This window comes from Bidens hawaiensis, unplaced genomic scaffold (genome assembly GCF_021521415.1).
Source record: "Bidens hawaiensis isolate Kalapana, Puna unplaced genomic scaffold, B.hawaiensis_p1.1 tig00003430_1, whole genome shotgun sequence".
Lineage (NCBI taxonomy): Eukaryota > Viridiplantae > Streptophyta > Magnoliopsida > Asterales > Asteraceae > Bidens > Bidens hawaiensis.
In genome coordinates this window covers 239,934-263,658 of record NW_027491191.1, presented here as the reverse complement: position 1 = coordinate 263,658, position 23,725 = coordinate 239,934, and the positions used below count along the sequence as shown (strand labels likewise).

Below are 23,725 nucleotides of genomic sequence, written 5' to 3'. Positions count from 1 at the left end.
TGTACGAAACAACTCTTTAATGCATATTTGAAGTATAAAATGATTTAGTATAACATGATAATATAAGTTTAATCATTTAACTAGTTTTTTAACATAGTTTTTTTTTTTTTTTTTTTTGAAAGTTCAACGAATTGTTGAACATAAGCTATGAAGGACGCTAAGTTTTAAAGGATTTTAATGAAAATAAAGTTGTTTTATATCCATTTAATAAGTCTTTTAACTCATTATATGGATGCTATTCGAATGTGTATATATTTTGTTCTAGTCTTTCATAAATAAAAATTAATCTATAGTTTATTTTGTCTGTTTTTTTTTAGTTAGTTCAACTAAAAACATGTGTTAAAATATAAAAAAACACCGGAGTTTTATTTTACCTCGTATTAGTTTACTTTGATAGGTCGATACAATAATATTGGTATTTAGAAAAGTATAAAGATACTTTTTCTATTGAGTATGTTATTCTAGTAAAATGTTGTGTAAATGAAACACGATACATATGAAGTGATCTATATAATATGGTGTTATGATTTGATTATGGTTATAGATGAGAAATCACATTCTTGTATATTATTTAAATAAGAAATTTAACATAATAATTCAAAATAGAAACAAGTTTTATCATCGCTAAGGCTATGTATAATGAAGGGGCTATAAATGGGGGAGAATTGTGACACGTGACGTCCAGTCAGCAAAGGGTGTGAATTTGTTTTTGGGATGTAACGGTGTAGGGGCTACAAGTTGGGCCCACAGTATCTTTTTTTATTATTTTCTTTTTATAATTAAACTAATCAAATAAAAACTAATTTATTTAAATAATAAAATAAAAATGCATTAAGATTAAAAAGAAATACAAAAAATACATAACTAAAAAAAAGATACATAACTAAAAAAAAATACTAATATCCATAATATTCGCGCATTTTTTCGACTCGTCGTCGTTGCAACAATGCGGCCTCTTCGTTTGACCCGGCCGCTTTGAAGGATTCGTATTCTTTACTCATTTCCCGCAACTCCATCATAGCGGCAATATTTCCGTGTTGTTTGTTGGTTTCTCTCATGGTATCGTTGAGTTCCTCGACAAACTTTTCGTGTTTTTTGATGATTTCGGTCATGAAAGCGGTGAGTTCCTCGGGTTTCGGTTGGTTCGGGTTGTTTGTAGGATTTATTTTGCTAGATTTTTTTGAAGAATTTGGGTATAAATTGTGTATGAAATGGAGAAGAAGGTGTATGTTTATATATATATATATATATATATATATATATATATATATATTGTTTTAATTAAATTTTTTTTTTTACTTTTTACCGTTGAACGGTATTATTAATATAATATTATTATTATTATTTAAACTCGCCGGCGACAAAAGAACCCCGCCCCCGCCCCAATTCGTCCACATATCGCCGGGGGGGGGGGGGGGGTGTTCTAGCCCCTTCGCGCCCAAAAATCGCCCCAACTGGCGCCCACTACACACAGCCTAAGTAGTTATGTAAGTATTAAAAGACATTTGGTTCAATGATATCTGGTGGTGTAATAGGTGCCTCATTCTTTTGGGGTCATATGTTTAAATCCCAAAACAGGGGGGTTAAGTGGATTATAAGTAGAATATTTATTTTTAAAAACGTAATTGTATTAGTATAATTAGTTTGATCAAGTAATGTAAAACACCATTAAATTGAAGATTATGAAATTGTGATATTCTGAATGATTCCTAAACTAAACATATTAAATCTATTAATGCACCATTATGACATTGTGTGGTGATCAACCCCCCATCACCGAGAAAGGGGGGGGGGGGGGTTAACACTGACATGCCAAAGTACTTTGATTTATGAGGTTATTTTAGTATGAGTTATTGATAGTCCAAACATTTATTATAAAAAACATATTAAAAAGGTTAAAAACACGGGTTTTGCAATAAAAAAACTATTTAATAAAGAGACAAAAACACATGATAAAATCAAAGAGAAAAATTAAAAATATCTAAATAGAACGGATATTATTTTGGAAAATACCTTTTTGATTTGGTAAGGCACTACTAATCCTCAATTCGTCACACGTAACTCTTGTGATTCCCTTCTATTTTTAAGAAAACGTACGTTGCGAATTTCTTCTTTTTGAAAGAAAGGTCTTCATTAAAGTTTGGGTGGTTGTGAAACAATGACACGTACCTTTTTAAGTTTTTATTTTACATAAAATGATACACAACGATGACAAAATGTACACATGTATGGATACTAGAAAAAGTTAACAAGGGATTTTAATAAAAATAAAATTAAGTATATACCAGTAAATAACCATCAAAGGCATATAATAATTTTGCTTGGATAATTTCCTTGAAGAGAATCCCAACTTTGGATGACTTGGCAATGATAACTATGAACATACTATTAGGGGAATGTCCAAATTGCAAAAGAGCTATCAAATAAACTAATAATTTTTTTTAGAACTGGGAACTAGCTCGGTATGTTTGGACACACGCGAGTTTTGGTGTAAAACACCTATGATATGTGGCCAATCTTTTCAAGGGATCTTGAATTACATTGACAATCGGTGACGATATTTTGGTGAATTTGATAAGCTCGTAACGATAAATTCTTCAACCACAAGGTGGTCTCTATCAGTCTATCCTGTGAATACTCGAAGATATCGAAATCAATGGTTTTCTTTGGGTTAAAAACAAAGCAAATTTATTATTCTTACTTAATTGATCAGATTGGTGTACATTTAATTTAAACAAAATTTTATTGTAAATTGTTCTAGCTACTCGATAATTTTTAATAAAGTTACCACTGTTTTTATAAAAAAATATGAATTATGTATACACCAACTAGCTAGCTACCTATTGGATTTGTGGGTAAGTTTTAATTTGATTAAAAGTTGCCCTTTAATAAACAACATTAAACATCATATAAATAATAAATAAAAATGTAAAAAATGGTGAAGCAAGGCAGCCAATGTGAAACAAACAGCTAGTTGTAGTTGCAGTCTAGTCAGCTGGTAAATAAAGAACACGTGGCGGGATAGTAGCATAACAGATAGCATGCAATCGTTACCTGTTGGTGCGCCGATCTAAAAGCTCTACTCAAACTCATTCATTCATTCATTCATCTCTCTCCGTCACCACTCCTCAATCTCGCCGCCTTCACCGTCGTTTCCTTTTATTTCACTCTTTATTTTGCCCTTTTCATTACTCAAAAACACTAACTAATTAAGCAGTCATTCCGTGTAAGCCTTTCCTTTCTTTTAGCTTCACTTATTATTAATTTAATTTAATTACATTACTCTCGAGGTTTACGATTTACGCGTCTCTCTCTCTCTGTACAGGTTTATTAATTAATTAATAATAATAGTAATTATCGGCGTTTTTGTTTCATTGATGAGAATTTTAATTTGAATTTGACGATGCTCAATCTGAGTTCCACAAAGCAACTCCCTACCGGTGAGTAATTATGTTTTGTGCATGTTCTTCATTACGGGTTGTAATTTTTTTTATAAACAATCAAGTATTCATTACGGGTTGTAAAATTTTTATAAACAATCAAGTGTTAGATTTGACTACAGATTCAATGGTTTCAATAATAATTAAACTTTTATATTGAAGTGGTCAGAACGGGTCAAAACATGTACTTATCGCGTAAACAGTTTAATGTGTCAAAACATGTACTTTTTATAAGGTTTTATTCATTGAATACACACATTGGGGTAGGGGCGTTCATAGACCAGCAAGACAAACCGAAAAAAATTTGCCGGTTTGTAAGGTCTGGTTAACGGTTCGGAATTAAATCTGCCGGTTTGTAAGGTCTGGTTAATGGTTCTGAATTTACGGTTTTGAACTTTAAACCAGTCATGTAAACTGAACTGGCCTTTTAACTTATATTATTTTTTAGAAATATGAAGTTGTGTATATGTGTGTGCATTTATATATTATAATCGTGAACAACTTTTATCATTTTTTTAAAATTTAATACAAATGTATGTTTTAGATTTATTTTTATTAATGTATTTTTTTAAACCACAAAAGCAGAAAATCGAACTGGTAACCGTAAAACCGCGAAAACCAGCCAGTTTGGGTGACCCAGCCAACTGGGACAGTCTAGTTAATCTTTTAAGAGAGAAACATAATCTGAATCTAAATATTAATAAGTAAATTTGGTCAAAATTGATGTCTTACTGGTACGTGTTTTTCTTGTCAGCCAATAAAAGCATAGATATAGAATCTATAGCAGCCAACATCACTAGACTAGAACAATTAGGCTGAGGGGTGCGGAGCGCTAGTCAGGACGCGAGAGGGAGTTCGCTCGCGCCCCGGGGCGCGAGAGCCACACCACCGGGGCGCTAGAGGGGCGCGAGAGGGGCGCGAGAGCGGAAAACGAGGCTGGCGCCAGGAGGCTCGCGGGACAGGTTGAGCGTGAGGGGTGTCTTGGGATGCAAAATAGAGCCGTTGGGGTTTAAGCTGGGTGTCTTGGGAATGTTTCAGCATATATATATATATATATATATATATATATATATATATATATATATATATATATATATTCGTGCAGAAAAGCTTCAATTCAACCACCGAGTGTAGGTGACGCCGATGGTGGTGGAGGTTACGGTGGTGGTGAGGAGGAGGAGAGAGAGTGAAGGTGCCATGGTTTTGACCGGATTCCGGTGGAGGTTACGGTGGTGGTGAGGAGGAGGAGAGAGAGTGAAGGTGCCATGGTTTTGACCGGATTCCGGTGGAGGTTACGGTGGTGGTGAGGAGGAGGAGAGAGAGTGAAGGTGCCATGGTTTTGACCGGATTCCGGGTTGAGAAATTCCGGTTTTGACCGGATTCCGATTGAGTTTTTGAAGACCGGATTCGTTGAGGTTTTGACCGGATTCCGATTGAGTTTTTGAGAAATTCCGGATTCGTTGGGTAATACATTTATAAAAAAAAAAAAAAAACCGCTCGCGCCCCCTCTCGCGCCCCTCCACACCATGCCCCGGGGCGCTATCACCACTACCAATACCCATCTTATCAAGTTTCTCTCTCTGCCACACGTCACAATATTATTGGATGGCGCCCCCACTCACGCCCCCTCTCGCGCCCCCCACACCCCTCAGCCTTAAAGGTACGAATCTACCCTATGTTTTTTGATATTAATTGTTTTACTCGTTGGAAATGAAATAAACACCAAAACCAATATGATTTTGACATTTCACATACATGGGTTAGACATCCCACACTTAAACCTGTACACATCTCTGTCTACACGTCATTATGAAATATGAACATGCACATGCTTTTTTAGTGATAGATACTTCAATTAACTTGATTTGTACATTCATCTATAAATGTGCTCATTTAATGGAAAAGGAGATACTTTTGAATTAAGGCATTAAAGATTAACTGTACATAAGTTGTTGGACCAGAATGTCTAGCCCGTATAGCAAAATAGACATGTTTGTTTAGTTGGGTTGTGTAACAAGCCCGTTCACGTGTATTTTGATATTGGTTAGAACTTAGAAGTTACCAAATGGGTGGGTCAGGAAGGGGTTTCTCATTTCAAGCTTGGCTCATGAGAAGCTTTATTTGCAGGTTGATGCAAGTGATGATAGGGAAAAGGAGTTGCTCAATGAGATAACCGATCTACATCGTAGGTAAAGCAACAGTTCATAGAATCAAGTTGTTTTGTTTTGTGGGTCACCCATGACATCATGTTTTCCATTATAATAACACTGGTGCTGTCTTTTTATATGTAGGCTCTTATGTGCACAGGAGGAACTCCAAAGATACAAAGCCGGAAATAATCAAAATGTCATTTAGTTTCTATTCTTTAGGAGTAAAGGTGACCATTGTGCATGGACCAATATGGGTAACATCTTATCTTTTAAAGGATCAAGTGGGTAAAATCAAAATTTAATTGACAAAAAACAGTTGCATTAAAAAATATCTGAAAATTAAATACTGCTATCTTAGTTTTATGTAACTAAATCTCTTATATTCTAAAACATAACTGTAGAAACATGAAATGAATCTGACCTGATCCATGACAATGTTCCTCGGTCTTTGAGATGAACGAACCACGACTCGATCTTCTTCTCCGGTAGCTTGAGATCTGCAATGGTTTTTGGGGTGTGGAGGTGACTGCTAAGAAATCTCGAGGATCTCTTGTTTACAGACACAAAAATGGTTATGGTGGTGGCTCTTATTGAGAACAACAACAACCCTTAATAAGGAGGTGGAGACCTCCTTATATAGGGAGCCTCATGGCCACCATCATGGTACCCTAATGGGCCTAGCCCAGTTAGGGTTACCTCCACAAAACCCCCTCAGCCCAATAATATTGTATTAGTCCATATAATAAAATAAGCCAAACATAATAAATTAAGGTCGTAAGCCGGGTTTAGTACCATACCCCTACAAGCCCCCAAGTCCAGTGTTGCTCCTAGGCGTGCAAGCGTTTAGGTGGAGCGCTGGACTTCATAAGGTGTGTTAGGATATGAGGCGGTTTTCCCCTTTCTTCGGCCTTGTCTTTATTGTCTTTGAGTTTTGAGAGGTTTTCTCCATGATGGTGACATGTTGTGATCCTTATAATAATGATGGTGCACTGACATGAATAAGATATAGCACGCATCATAACAATAGTGGCGCGGGGCCTGATAAAAGATAGAGTGCGCATCTCGATAATAATGTAATGCAACTTGCGCGCGAGGCAGCTTACGAGCTATGAAAATAATGAAGCTTGCGCGCGAGGCGACTTACGAGCTATAAAATAATGAAGCATGCGCGAGTTGCGGCTTATGAGCTATAATATGATGATAATGATTGGCCCACAAGGGCCTCTTCTACGCAGGATGACTATCCTGGCTTGTCTTCAAAATAATAATGGAGGCACAAACGGCCAGATAATAATAATAATGTCATAGGTGCTTGTGCGACTCGTAACCGAACCTGCAAAAACATATAAACTAAAAGTGGATGTATTACAAGGTTCCCATCCTCGGGCAAATTATGAAGTGTGCCCAACCTACATTGGCGCGTGGCCGTTTGGGTTTATGAGGATTCCCAACCTTTAAGTATGGCGCGTAGCCGTATGGGTTTATGAGGATTCCCAACCTTTAAGTATGGCGCGTAGCCGTATGGGTTTATGAGGATTCCCAACCTTTAAGTATGGCGCGTGGCCATGTGGGATATTATTAGGCTCCCGACCTTTATGTTTGGCGCGTGGCCATGTGGGATATTATTAGGCTCCCGACCTTTATGTTTGGCGCATGGTCATGTGGGATATTATTAGGCTCCCGACCTTTATGTTTGGCGCGTGGCCATGTGGGATATTATTAGGCTCCCGACCTAAGATTCAGATGTCTTTCATCGCGATAATGTAGTGGTGGTATACCACGATAGTCCCCCAGTTCATTGCTGCTAAATAATGTTAGGAGCATTGAACTTGTAATAATAAACTTGTTAATAAAGTTTTAATCACATGGGCGGATGAGGGGCTGTTATGAAAAATTGGAAATAATTCCCTCCTCTTTTAAATCTTTTTGTCTCTGCACGTTCCTGCCACCATTTTGAACATTTTGAACATTTGGGATGGTTGCATGGAGTTCGTAATTGTCGGAGTTAGCGTTGAACTTCAAGAAGGTCGCATGCATTCCGCGACGGCGGAGTTTTACCCACCGGATCAAGTTGGTGGAATGTGATACGCGACTGCGCGCAAGCATCATGGCAGTGCGCGTGTAGAGTGGCGGAAGGGTTGATCTGCGACTGCGGTGGCAGAATGTTGATCCGCGGTGGCGCGCATGCGACGTGGCTTGTATTCCACCCTGCTATAGTGGCGCTGTTGCGTTACAATGGCGCTGTTGGTATGCTAGTGTGTATGTGATCCGCGGTGGCGGGTGTTAATCCGCCGTGCCTGTTTTTGTCCGCCTACGCGCATGAGAAAGCGGTTGACACGCCGTGAACGGATTACAAATAACAAACATGGTGGTCTTCGTGATGGCGGCCTTAATGTCTTCCCACTTGAACAGTGATGCGGATGCAAGAAACCAAATTTTTGGAGGCGCCAATCCATAATGAAGCGGTGTTGTTCCGCGACGGCGCCCACGCATGTGGCGCAGTGTTCTTTTGTGACGTGATTGCGTAGTGGTGATCCTCAAGTATGATGGCGGTGTGTTGTTTAGCGATGCGCATGCACGGTGGTGCGGTGCTCGGCGCCAGCGCGTATGCGTGATGGCGCGCTGCTGCTCCATAGCGGTGGAACTCATGCATGGTGGCATGCTCCATGGCGGCCAGATGGTTATCCGCGGTGGCGTGTACGCGTGGTGGCGCAATGACATTACGCGGTGGCGAGGTTCACTTGTCGTGGCGCGCATGAATGTTGACGGAATGTTAATCCGCGACTGTGCGCATGTATGGTGGCGGAGTATTGACCCGCGACAGCGCATCGTGATCCGCGGCGACGCGCTGCTGCTTCATGGCGGCGCGCTGTTGCCTCAAGGTGGCGCGAATGAATGGTGGCGATGTATTGAATCGCGGTGGCGCATGCGTGGTGGCGGAGTGTTGTGCCGCGGTAGCAGACATGCGTGTTGCGTTGTTCTTCCGTGGTGCGTTTCAGACAAGCCAGTCGTTGTCGTCGTCCCGCTACAGTTCCAAATATGCCGGAGCGTGCGGGTTGGTATAAGAAAGCGTGGGTGACCTCCAGCTGTTTGGAATTTATTCTAAGGAACACACATGTGACCCGCGGTAAGTGACCCTTAGCGTTCATAAAGACCCGTGTTAAGTGACCCTCGGCAGTGTGCATGCATGGAAGCGGAAACTTGATCCCCGTTGACGCGCATGCATGGCGGCGGAGAGAGGACCCGCCGGCGCGCATGCACGATGGCACGCAGGTGTTGACCCGCGGGTGGTATTGCCAACCCGCAGGTGTTGATACGTGGCGGCACGCAGCATGGTTACGACCCGCGGGTGGCATTGCCAACCCGCAGTTGTTGATACGTGGTGGCACGCGACATGACGGCGAAGTGTTGACATCTCTTCCCGCAGGTGTTGATACGTGGATCGCGGTTACGACCCGCGGGTGGTATTGCCAACCCACAGGTGTTGATCCGTGGATCGCGGTTACGACCCGCGTGTCACACCCGGTCCATAGGCGGAAACAACTGGTGTGCGACTCATGAAAGGTTTTTCGAGAGCGCGGTTAAGCAATAACTATATAATAAAATACATGAGGATTTCATTCATAATATAAGTTTTACAAAAATATCCATAAAAAAAATTTACATATAACATATTGAGATTTCACAGTTATGTCCTGCTGAAGGGAGATATAACCGTGAAAACTCCAAAATATAAAATCCTCATACATGAAATTTCCATAGTTAAACATAAAACCGTAGTGAGACACCGTGACCTCTCCACGTAGCTAAATACCTGAAAGACACGTAAAATAATTAATCAGTATAAACTGAGTGAGTTCACAAGTTTTGTGACTCGATAAAATGCTTTATAATATAATTCTCATAACGTCATGAATGCAGTATCCATGACTTGCAGTGTAACGTGAATACATGAGTTCGTAACCATTCCTTGACTATATATATACACCATAAAGCCCCACATAACATCCCACGAGTCCACGAGGGAATAAATAAATCGGAAAACTAAGCACCCGTCTTATAAAGTGGCGCGACCACTTACGAGTGGGTTGGTCAGACCAGTAGTACTACCCGTAGAGTTCCTCGGCTATAGTTGCCTATAGTTTATGGTTACAATATATACCGGGGACTTTATGTACCATGAGCGCGCCAAATATCTCATGTACACGCACATTGTAAATCAAGATATACACAATGATAAAACATATTTAAACACGTGTCCCTCGCCCCGAAAACAGTTTAAAACATAGTGAAAATAGTGAAAGTAGGGGCTGTGAGACTCACCTTAAATGAGGAATAAAGTTCCGTTATACTTGGTGAGTTCCTGTATCATATCGTATACGTACGTACTTCAGTACATAATATTCATACTACTATTAATACTTAGCCCGATACATACTTATGAGGTGACGGTATATATGTATACTTTTTATACATTAGCGATACGGACGTTAGACAACGTCTTATACTTGTTATGTATATCCGTTATATCCTCTTTATATATATATCCTCCGAGCATTAGGGAATGCTCGATACAAATTATTCGTCGGTAATCATGACGTTCGTGACATGCTTTAGCCTAATAGGTTTTGGAGCTCTCATCGTTAGTCCCCAGGTAGGTAACGGGCCCATCTATGATATATTCGTTTACCAGCCTAGACAGGACGTCCCGACTACCGGCACCTCCACCCTTCCAGTTACTCGCAATGTCCATCACAAAAACCCGTATTTTATATTTGTACGTATGGCACATATATAGGAATATATGTGTATTAATTGTATATATCATTTCCTCATGTATATGATAAGTATTATTAGTATTTTCGTCTTCGTAACATAAAGTTATCTTTTACTTTTATAACTCTTATACACATCCTTTGTTTTTATAACATTATACATGGGTATTTATATTTTCATTTGCGTATATAGGAATATACGTGTACCTTGTATTTTACCCGTACAATCATCGTTATTTTTATTTCCAAAACTTGATGCAAGGGTTGCACCTTATGTTTAATGTGCACTTTTATTTATACTTTTATCTTTATTACTAGTACTCATATTTTATCATTATTATTATTATTATCACTATTATTATTACTATTATTATTTTTACTTTTATGATAACCCGACACGGTTTTGCTTAAGTTATCAACTTCCTTATTAACTTATACACATTCAAGAATCCGTTTTGTATCACCGTTATTCATTCTTTTATAATTATGTGTTATATCATCATCAAAATTATTCATTCCCTTAACTAATTTTCCATACTCCCTAAAAACCTTTAACACCTTTATAAATCCTTTATAACTTTTACTTAACATGATTTATCCTTCATTATATGTCATTTTAACACACTTCAAGTTTATATTCATGATTCATCACCTCGTTATGTATATGTATCTTAGGCTTAGTCCATGTTTTTCTACTAAACATTTTATGGCATTAGTACCTTGGGAATGTCGGTTTTTGAGCGTTCTTGAGCGGGTTTAAGGCGAGATCCAAGTTCCTTGACGTTAATCACGATGTTGAGGGTCTACATTATGTTAAAAAAACATGAAATAGGTGAACTAGGGTCAAGTAAAATGATGAAACCGTGGCTGGACAGAATCTGTGTTTTCCCAGCCACCATAAACTGTTACAACTCGAGTTTTCGGCTTACCTAATGCTGAAATGAAGCCGGAAATGGATGTTCAAAAGGTGGTTCGTGATCCTTGCGAGTTTCCTTGGATTCCTAAACAAGAATCACCCAAAAATACTAAGTGGTTTGTGAGATATGAACAAAAGAAGAGAGGGGGGTACTGCTGGAAAATGCAGTTTCCAGTAGTGACCTTCGAAGGTTCAAAGCTTCTTACCGAGTTTTCCGGGCAGAGATCCGTTCAAGGCTTTCTACCACGGTTTAAGGATTTCTTCTAGCTTTCCAACGATATATAGGGTTCAAGATGTTAATAGTAGAATTATAGAGAAAACAGGTTGCAAAGAGGCGGCTGTGGTGGTGCACTGCTGCTGCCTTCGGCCGAGAGAGGAAGAGGTTGTTTTTGGAGTTAAGTTTCTTGAGTTTGGGTGGTGATTTTTGATCAAGAAAGCTAGAGTATATATATAGAGTGGAGGATGGAAACATAATCCCTTAAATTGGGGAATCACAATCCCATGAATTAAGGGTGGCAAATCACTCATTCAAGTGCAATAGTAGTCAAGGCATGGTGTAAATTGTTGTTTATTTGGGAGGGGAATGGGAGGCCAGCTCTTGGAAGGCTTTTTGGAGACTATTTGGTGGCTTGCAAATTTCCAAGGTCATGATAATGTTGGTGATGATGATAGTTAGATGGATGATGCTATGGATGATGATGAATATGTTAATACATGGATGTATGTAATGGTGTTTTGTCTTGTGTTATAACCGAATGGGAATAGTTGGGGTTCGGCTTTGGGCTGCAAAGGGAGGGTATTATGGTCATTTAATAAATATACTGGTTGTCCAAATGTAGTGCTAAGTTCAATCTTGGTTCGGGTCTTAAATGGATAGTCGTTAGGACGAGTAGTTTATCGAATGAACGAGATGGGAATTATATTGGACTTGGGTATTATGAGCTTCTCTTAATTTATTTGGTCACCTATAAAGTATTATAGATGGTATGGAACCCGGTATTTATTTCGGTTCCCGGTATGATGTATATTTAAATTTAGCCCGGAGTTATATTCGGTTAAATAGTGCTCCATATTGTAATCTTTCATGGATTGTTTAAATTATTATCTTCATATTATTCCGACTAGTATACCTTTAAACACTTCATAGTTTCATATCTTGATCGTCTCACTGTATAATGTGTCATTAATTTGGCCGGTTCGGCGACTATATTCCATTATTTAAACGTTTTTGACGTTTCGGTCCTAATTAGGGAATTAGGACATTATTGGGCAAAGTCTTACCATTACCCATTATATTGGATCATAGGTATATATTTAGCTTGATATGTTTGTCACTTCTGACTATTACTGGGCTGTCTTTATCATATAGCCGTTCTCATCGGCTCTTTATACGATCCTATAGGCATAACGACTGTTCTCGTTCACATTTCAAGTATACTATGGTTTATACCTCATATAAATTATATAAATAATACGTAATTTAAATCAAATATATACATTAGAGTGTGAAAAATTACCGGGTGTCACATTCTCCCCCTGTTGGAAGAATTTCGTCCCGAAATTTGTTGTTAGTTATCCGTTATAGTTGGGTCCGGGAAAAGGTGTGGGTACTTCTTTCGAATTTGATCTTCTCTTTCCCAGGTAAACTCGGGTCCTCTTTTAGATTTCCACTGTACGTTCACTAACTTAATCCGACTTCTTCGTAGTTTTTGTTCTTTCCAGTCGGTAACGGCTATCGGTTCTTCAACAAAATGTAATTGTTCGTCAATATGTACTTCGTCTAGGGGTACGATTAAAGATTCATCGGATAGACACTTTTTAAGGTTCGACACATGGAATGTGTCATGTACCCCGTTAAGTTCTTCAGGTAGCTTCAACTTATAGGCCACGGGACCTATCCTTTCCAGGATCTCAAATGGTCCGGTATATCTTAGGCTGAGCTTGCCCCGCTTTCCAAACCTCGGAACTCCTTTCCATGGCGAGACCTTTAAAAGAACTTTATCTCCCACTTGGAATTCCAAAGGCTTGCGTCTCACATCCGCATAACTTTTCTGTCGATCTCGGGCCGTTTTCAGTCGTTCTTTTATTTGAAATATCTTGCCAGTAGTTTCTTGAATTAGTTCGGGACCCGTCATTTGTCTATCGCCTATTTCCGCCCAGCACAAGGGCGACCTACACTTACGACCATACAAAGCTTCGAACGGTGCAGCCTTTATGCTCGTGTGGTAGCTATTATTATATGAAAATTCCACCAAAGGAAGGTGAACATCCCAGCTACCACCAAAATCAATTGCACACGCTCTTAGCATATCTTCCAATGTTTGTATAGTTCGCTCGCTTTGGCCGTCAGTCTGGGGATGGTAGGCGGTACTCATATCTAATCGCGTTCCCAAAGCTTTTTGTAACGACTTCCAAAAATGAGACGTAAATCGACTGTCGCGGTCGGAAATAATCGAGACTGGGACTCCATGTCTTGACACGATCTCTTTTATATATAGTCTAGCTAACCGCTCCATCTTATCCGTTTCTTTGATAGCTAAGAAATGCGCGGATTTGGTTAGCCGGTCGACTATCACCCATATGGTGTCATAACCACCTGGAGTCCTATGTAACTTCGTAATGAAATCCATCGAGATTTGTTCCCATTTCCACATGGGAATCTCGGGCTGTTGTAATAATCCGGATGGTTTCTGATATTCCGCCTTGACTTTTGCGCAAGTTAAACATTTTCCCACATAATTTGCTATATCACCCTTAAGATTAGGCCACCAATAGTATCCCTTTACATCTTTATACATTTTATCTGCACCGGGGTGCACGGAATACTTCGTCTTGTGGGCTTCATCAAGTATTCTTTCACGTAATCCTCCCTTGGGAGGAACCCATATTCGGTTGACAAAGTACAGGGTACCGTCTTCTTTGGATTCTAAGTTGTCAACCATACCACGGAGACCCTCGTCTTTGATATTATCAGGTTTCAAAGCTTCTCGTTGGGCTTCGTGGATAAGGGTGGTGAGGTTCGTACTTATAGTTAGCCCTAAGACTTTAACACGTGATGTCTTCACCCTTTCTTTCCTGCTTAAAGCGTCTGCTACAACGTTCGCCTTTCCAGGGTGGTACTTGATTACACAATCATAATCATTCAATAATTCAACCCACCGTCGTTGCCTCATGTTTAATTCTTTTTGATCAAATATATGTTGTAGGCTTTTATGATCGGTGTAGATTGTGCAATGGGTGCCGTATAAGTAATGACGCCATATCTTAAGTGCAAACACCACTGCGCCCAATTCCAAATCGTGAGTGGTGTAATTTTTCTCGTGCACTTTGAGTTGTCGTGACGCATACGCGATGACTTGATTTCTTTGCATAAGGACACAACCAAGTCCTTAATGCGAAGCATCGCAATAAACTACGAAGTCATCCATCCCTTCTGGTAAGGCTAGAATAGGTGCACTGCAAAGTTTCTGTTTTAGCAACTGGAACGCCTTTTCTTGTTTATCTCCCCAATTAAACGACTTATCTTTCTGTGTGAGCGCAGTAAGGGGTTGTGCTATCTTCGAGAAATTTTCAATAAACCGTCGATAGTAGCCTGCCAGACCTAAAAATTGTCGTATTTCCGTCGGCGTCTTCGGCACTTCCCAGTTTTTAATGGCCTCTACTTTTGAAGGGTCAACATGAATTCCCTTCTCGTTGACGACATGGCCTAAAAAGTGTACTTCTCTTAGCCAAAAATCACACTTTGAAAACTTTGCATACAACTTCTCCTTTCTCAACAATTCTAAAATCAATCGAAGGTGTTGCTCGTGCTCTTCTTCGGTTCGGGAATAAATTAATATGTCATCTATAAACACTATCACGAACTTGTCAAGGTAAGGTTTGCACACTCGATTCATTAAGTCCATGAACACGGCAGGTGCGTTCGTTAGCCCAAAAGGCATGACTAGAAATTCATAATGACCATACCTCGTTCGAAACGCAGTCTTTGGTACATCGTCCTCGTGTATCTTCAGCTGATGGTACCCGGATCGTAGATCTATCTTGGAATAGAAACTAGATCCCTGTAATTGGTCAAACAAATCATCAATCCTCGGTAAAGGGTACCGATTTTTGATGGTCAGTTTGTTAAGTTCCCTGTAATCAATACACATACGGAACGAACCGTCTTTCTTCTTGACAAATAGTACCGGGGCTCCCCAAGGTGAGTAGCTCGGGCGTATGAAACCCTTGTCTAGTAGCTCCTGTAATTGATTCGATAGTTCTCGCATTTCCAAGGGAGCTAATCGATAAGGTGCTCGCGCTACTGGTGCAGCTCCTGGTACTAGATCGATTCGAAACTCCACTTGTCTTTGAGGTGGTAACCCTGGTAGATCTTCTGGAAAGACATCGGGGAAATCTCTTACTATAGGTATACTTTCTATCTTCCTTTCTTCATCCTTCTTCTCCACCACGTGGGCTAAGAAAGCTTGACACTTCTTTCGCAAGCACTTTCGTGCTTTCATACACGAAATTAACTTCATCACAGTGCCAGGTCTTTCTCCTTGAATAGTCAGCGTTTCACCACTTGCCAAGGGTATGCGGATTTGCTTGTCATAACAATTAACTTCAGCGTGGTTCTTTGCTAACCAATCCATGCCTAAAACGACATCAAAACTTCCTAAATCTATCGGCAACAGATCTACGTTAAATTCATGTTCTCCCATCACTAGTACGCAACTTTCCACTATATCCTCTGATCGTAACTGTTTGCCATTAGCTAATTCTATAGTATAGGGCGTTGCTAATTTACTAGGTGCTAAACCAAGTAGGTCTTTAAATTCAGTGGATATAAAACTTAAATCCGCACCAGTATCAAATAACCAGACGCATAGTGGTTGTTAAGTAGGAACGTACCAGTGACGACATTTGGGTCTTCCTTAGCTTCACTCGCCCCGATAACAAAAGCCCTAGCTTGAGCTGTATTCTTCATCTGCGGACAGTTCTTGATAAAATGACCCGTATTTCTGCACCCATAACAAGCTCGTGGTGTCGTTTTCCCCGGTTCTTGCTTCACAACTACTGCACCATTCTTAATTCTACACTTAGCTTCCACATGCCCTCTCTTGTGACAATGCTTACACACAATACTTGAGCAGTCACCAACATGATAATACTTGCATTTGTCACACCACGGGTTTGACCCGCTATACGTCTTCCGTGGTTGATCCGTAGTCTGGGCGGCATACACTTTCACAGTTTCTTGTTTCTTGACAGGGGGTTCTTTGGAACTTGACCCTTGATTACGAGAGGCCCAGCTCCTCTTGTGATTGTTATGGCGGCTGTTGCTGCGTTGGGAGAATGGTTGGCTTGCTTCCTTCTGAGTTGGCTTTCCTAGGGTGCCAGCTCGTACTGCATCTTCTGTCAGACTCAGCCCTAGTTCAACAGCCTCGGCCATGGTCGCAGGCCTGGTGGCCGTGATTGGTCCCCTGATAACTGTTGCTAATCCCCAGATGTACCTTTCAACTCTCTTTTCTTCAGTGGTGGCCATATGAGGAACTATTCGGCATAGCTCGTGAAATCGCGTGTTATATGCTGTGATGTCGGCTCCCTTCATGGTGAGCGTCCAGAACTCATTTTCCAACTTCTGCATCTCAGTCCTTGGGCAATATTTCTTTTCCATCATCTCCTTTAACTCTTTTTCCAGGTCTTACCATAGGCCACGTCTCGGCCTAGGGTTTGTACTTGTAAATTCCACCACGATAGGGCTTCATCTTGAAACATACATGTCACGTACAACACTTTCTGTTTTTCTGTGCATCCACTGATTGCTATCACAGATTCTGTCTTCTCGATCCAACGGATAACTCCTATGGCTCCTTCCGTTCCCTTAAAGGACCACGGTTTGCATGTCATGAAAGTTTTGTAGGAACATCCTCATTCCTCACCGCCAGTCTCTGGAGCTACATTTTCAGTGTTTGCGGAATTCCTTCGTTCTTGACTTGAGTCGCCCCTACTGGCTTCGTAGGCGGCTATCGCTTGCGCTATGACTTCTTGTAATTGTGCAGGTGTATTAGGTAAACTGTCGTTCCTTCTCCTTGGCATTTTCCTTCAAGTTGAGAATAAGAAGGATCGGTTAGTATTGGCATCACGCTTGTATGTAAGTAGTTGTAGGGTTCGATACTTATTACATTCACACCCATATATTTGCTTATAGTCATACTTATTAATCATATACTCGCATACATAGATTTTATTATTACATCTCATTATACCACATCGTATACTCATACTCATATATCATAAACATAACTTCATTACATCAAAAGATTTGATTACATAAGTTTATGTTTAAGTCTACTACAAACTCCTACAACATACAAGCGTTTTGCCAAAAGATCAGGTCGTAGTCCGTAATATATTACTTCCCATACATATGATTACTACCCGCTAATACTAGTCTATAGTCGCTTCATGGCATCGGTGGTGGAAACACGTCTCCCAAAAAGGCTTGAATTGTCTTAACCTCATTCTCCAATTTCATCACCCTTCGTTCGGCGGCAGCGGCCCGCCTCGTTCCCACATCAGCTAAGTGCAATGCATCTCTTACCATATGCTCCAACTTTAGCACTCTCATCCTTGCGTCCGAGATCAAGTCATAGTGATTATCAAGGCGGAGACTGGTCTCACAGGCCTTGCCTTTCACGCTCTCCATAAACACCTCGACCCTCTGCTCCCAATCCATGAGCCATTCCTCAAGGGCCTTTCTCTCAGCCTCGGCGGCTGCTGCGGTCGGTGGTACGGGGACCTCCGTATCATCGGAGGTACCGCGCCCTTGGGGGCGTGAGGACTCGCCTACCTCATGTATAGTCCGGGGCACCTCATCGTCGGAGTCCGTGGCATACCTTTTCAGCCCGGCGGCTCGTATCTCCTCGGAGGGCACTGCAGCCAGCTCCTCCATCTCCTCAAGGTCGTCGTCGTCATAAGTTACCTTGTCGTCCTCATCGAGCCTGATTACCTCGGTAGGCTCGTCATCGGAGATCTCTATAGGATCATCAGGAATTGGAACAACGTCGCTCATATGGAAACTGCTGCTATCAGTGTTAAGAGTCAGAGCCGGAGTCGGAGTCAGTGATGGCTAGGCCATGATATGGATCATTGTTCGGGAAGGCCATCGCTGAAAGGATTAAGGTTTAATTAGTGATAATATCGTTTTTTTTTCTATCCCTTATTTTGGTCATTCCTATACTAGACCATTAGTTGCGATAAAGGTGTCGTGAAGACACGTGCACTCTCGTGTAATGCAAGTTTTGAAAACATGTCATGCATGAAAAACGTTTTCATGAGGGAATCTAAGGGGTTATAGCCTAGACTCAGGGTTGAATCCTAGTTCGCTATAACCTTGGCTCTGATACCAGTATGTCACACCCGGTCCATAGGCGGAAACAACCGATGTGCGACTCATGAAAGGTTTTTGGAGAGCGCGGTTAAGCAACAACTATGTGATAAAATATATGAGGATTTCATTCATAATATAAGTTTTACAAAAATATCCATAAAAAAAAATTTACATATAACATATTGAGATTTCACAGTTATGTCCTGCCGAAGGGAGATATAACCGTGAAAACTCCAAAATATAAAATCCTCATACATGAAATTTCCATAGTTAAACATAAAACCGTAGTGAGACACCGTGACCTCTCCACGTAGCTAAATACCTGAAAGACACGTAAAATAATTTAATCAGTACAAACTGAGTGAGTTCACAAGTTTTGTGACTCGATAAAATGCTTTATAATATGATTCTCATAACGTCATGAATGCAGTATCCATGACTTGCAGTGTAACGTGAATACATGAGTTCGTAACCATTCCTTGACTATATATATACACTATAAAGCCCCACATAACATCCCACGAGTCCACGAGGGTATAAATAAATCGGAAAACTAAGCACCCGTCTTATAAAGTGGCGCGACCACTTACGAGTGGGTTGGTCAGACCAGTAGTACTACCCGTAGAGTTCCTCGGCTATAGTTGCCTATAGTTTATGGTTACAATATATACCGGGGACTTTATGTACCATGAGCGCGCCAAATATCTCATGTACACGCACATTGTAAATCAAGATATACACCATGATAAAACATATTTAAACACGTGTCCCTCGCCCCGAAAACAGTTTAAAACATAGTGAAAATAGTGAAAGTAGGGGCTGTGAGACTCACCTTAAATGAGGAATAAAGTTCCGTTATACTTGGTGAGTTCCTGTATCATATCGTATACGTACGTACTTCAGTACATAATATTCATACTACTATTAATACTTAGCCCGATACATACTTATGAGGTGACGGTATATATGTATACTTTTTATACATTAGCGATACGGACGTTAGACAACGTCTTATACTTGTTATGTATATCCGTTATATCCTCTTTATATATATATCCTCCGAGCATTAGGGAATGCTCGATACAAATTATTCGTCGGTAATCATGACGTTCGTGACATGCTTTAGCCTAATAGGTTTTGGAGCTCTCATCGTTAGTCCCCAGGTAGGTAACGGGCCCATCTATGATATATTCGTTTACCAGCCTAGACAGGACGTCCCGACTACCGGCACCTTCACCCTTCCAGTTACTCGCAATGTCCATCACAAAAACCCGTATTTTATATTTGTACGTATGGCACATATATAGGAATATATGTGTATTAATTGTATATATCATTTCCTCATGTATATGATAAGTATTATTAGTATTTTCGTCTTCGTAACATAAAGTTATCTTTTACTTTTATAACTCTTATACACATCCTTTGTTTTTATAACATTATACATGGGTATTTATATTTTCATTTGCGTATATAGGAATATACGTGTACCTTGTATTTTACCCGTACAATCATCGTTATTTTTATTTCCAAAACTTGATGCAAGGGTTGCACCTTATGTTTAATGTGCACTTTTATTTATACTTTTATCTTTATTACTAGTACTCATATTTTATCATTATTATTATTATTATCACTATTATTATTACTATTATTATTTTTACTTTTATGATAACCCGACACGGTTTTGCTTAAGTTATCAATTTCCTTATTAACTTATACACATTCAAGAATCCGTTTTGTATCACCGTTATTCATTCTTTTATAATTATGTGTTATATCATCATCAAAATTATTCATTCCCTTAACTAATTTTCCATATTCCCTAAACACCTTTAACACCTTTATAAATCCTTTATAACTTTTACTTAACATGATTTATCCTTCATTATATGTCATTTTAACACACTTCAAGTTTATATTCATGATTCATCACCTCGTTATGTATATGTATCTTAGGCTTAGTCCATGTTTTTCTACTAAACATTTTATGGCATTAGTACCTTGGGAATGTCGGTTTTTGAGCGTTCTTGAGCGGGTTTAAGGCGAGATCCAAGTTCCTTGACGTTAATCACGATGTTGAGGGTCTACATTATGTTTAAATAACATGAAATAGGTGAACTAGGGTCAAGTAAAATGATGAAACCGTGGCTGGACAGAATCTGTGTTTTTCCAGCCACCATAAACTGTTACAACTCGAGTTTTCGGCTTACCTAATGCTGAAATGAAGCCGGAAATGGATGTTCAAAAGGTGGTTCGTGATCCTTGCGAGTTTCCTTGGATTCCTAAACAAGAATCACCCAAAAATACCAAGTGGTTTGTGAGATATGAACAAAAGAAGAGAGGGGGGTACTGCTGAAAAATGCAGTTTCCAGTAGTGACCTTCGAAGGTTCAAAGCTTCTTACCGAGTTTTCCGGGCAGAGATCCGTTCAAGGCTTTCTACCACGGTTTAAGGATTTCTTCTAGCTTTCCAACGATATATAGGGTTCAAGATGTTAATAGTAGAATTATAGAGAAAACAGGTTGCAAAGAGGCGGCTGTGGTGGTGGAAAGCTAGAAGAAATCCTTAAACCGTGGTGCACCACCACAGCCGCCTCTTTGCAACCTGTTTTCTCTATAATTCTACTATTAACATCTTGAACCCTATATATCGTTGGAAAGCTAGAAGAAATCCTTAAACCGTGGTAGAAAGCCTTGAACGGATCTCTGCCCGGAAAACTCGGTAAGAAGCTTTGAACCTTCGAAGGTCACTACTGGAAACTGCATTTTCCAGCAGTACCCCCCTCTCTTCTTTTGTTCATATCTCACAAACCACTTGGTATTTTTGGGTGATTCTTGTTTAGGAATCCAAGGAAACTCGCAAGGATCACGAACCACCTTTTGAACATCCATTTCCGGCTTCATTTCAGCATTAGGTAAGCCGAAAACTCGAGTTGTAACAGTTTATGGTGGCTGGAAAAACACAGATTCTGTCCAGCCACGGTTTCATCATTTTACTTGACCCTAGTTCACCTATTTCATGTTATTTAAACATAATGTAGACCCTCAACATCGTGATTAACGTCAAGGAACTTGGATCTCGCCTTAAACCCGCTCAAGAAAGCTCAAAAACCGACATTCCCAAGGTACTAATGCCATAAAATGTTTAGTAGAAAAACATGGACTAAGCCTAAGATACATATACATAACGAGGTGATGAGTCATGAATATAAACTTGAAGTGTGTTAAAATGACATATAATGAAGGATAAATCATGTTAAGTAAAAGTTATAAAGGATTTATAAAGGTGTTAAAGGTGTTTAGGGAGTATGGAAAATTAGTTAAGGGAATGAATAATTTTGATGATGATATAACACATAATTATAAAAGAATGAATAACGGTGATACAAAACGGATTCTTGAATGTGTATAAGTTAATAAGGAAGTTGATAACTTAAGCAAAACCGTGTCGGGTTATCATAAAAGTAAAAATAATAATAGTAATAATAATAGTGATAATAATGATAAAATATGAGTACTAGTAATAAAGATAAAAGTATAAATAAAAGTGCACATTAAACATAAGGTGCAACCCTTGCATCAAGTTTTGGAAATAAAAATAACGATGATTGTACGGGTAAAATACAAGGTACACGTATATTCCTATATACGCAAATGAAAATATAAATACCCATGTATAATGTTATAAAAACAAAGGATGTGTATAAGAGTTATAAAAGTAAAAGATAACTTTATGTTACGAAGACGAAAATACTAATAATACTTATCATATACATGAGGAAATGATATATACAATTAATACACATATATTCCTATATATGTGCCATACGTACAAATATAAAATACGGGTTTTTGTGATGGACATTGCGAGTAACTGGAAGGGTGGAGGTGCCGGTAGTCGGGACGTCCTGTCTAGGCTGGTAAACGAATATATCATAGATGGGCCCGTTACCTACCTGGGGACTAACGATGAGAGCTCCAAAACCTATTAGGCTAAAGCATGTCACGAACGTCATGATTACCGACGAATAATTTGTATCGAGCATTCCCTAATGCTCGGAGGATATATATATAAAGAGGATATAACGGATATACATAACAAGTATAAGACGTTGTCTAACGTCCGTATCGCTAATGTATAAAAAGTATACATATATACCGTCACCTCATAAGTATGTATCGGGCTAAGTATTAATAGTAGTATGAATATTATGTACTGAAGTACGTACGTATACGATATGATACAGGAACTCACCAAGTATAACGGAACTTTATTCCTCATTTAAGGTGAGTCTCACAGCCCCTACTTTCACTATTTTCACTATGTTTTAAACTGTTTTCGGGGCGAGGGACACGTGTTTAAATATGTTTTATCATGGTGTATATCTTGATTTACAATGTGCGTGTACATGAGATATTTGGCGCGCTCATGGTACATAAAGTCCCCGGTATATATTGTAACCATAAACTATAGGCAACTATAGCCGAGGAACTCTACGGGTAGTACTACTGGTCTGACCAACCCACTCGTAAGTGGTCGCGCCACTTTATAAGACGGGTGCTTAGTTTTCCGATTTATTTATACCCTCGTGGACTCGTGGGATGTTATGTGGGGCTTTATAGTGTATATATATAGTCAAGGAATGGTTACGAACTCATGTATTCACGTTACACTGCAAGTCATGGATACTGCATTCATGACGTTATGAGAATCATATTATAAAGCATTTTATCGAGTCACAAAACTTGTGAACTCACTCAGTTTGTACTGATTAAATTATTTTACGTGTCTTTCAGGTATTTAGCTACGTGGAGAGGTCACGGTGTCTCACTACGGTTTTATGTTTAACTATGGAAATTTCATGTATGAGGATTTTATATTTTGGAGTTTTCACGGTTATATCTCCCTTCGGCAGGACATAACTGTGAAATCTCAATATGTTATATGTAAATTTTTTTATGGATATTTTTATAAAACTTATATTATGAATGAAATCCTCATGTATTTTATCATATAGTTGTTGCTTAACCGCGCTCTCCAAAAACCTTTCATGAGTCGCACATCGGT

At 39.5% G+C, this 23,725-nt stretch overlaps 1 long non-coding RNA gene across 1 annotated transcript in view; it reads left to right on the top strand.

The window, feature by feature from the left end:
* The first annotated feature begins 5,245 nt into the window (after positions 1-5,245).
* Positions 5,246-23,725, top strand: part of LOC143623371 (uncharacterized) — a 31,082-nt gene continuing 12,602 nt past the window's right edge. Inside the window, exons 1-2 of the long non-coding RNA XR_013151876.1 lie at positions 5,246-5,629; positions 5,732-5,786. This is a non-coding gene — a long non-coding RNA (uncharacterized LOC143623371). The remainder of the gene's footprint in view (positions 5,630-5,731; positions 5,787-23,725) is intronic.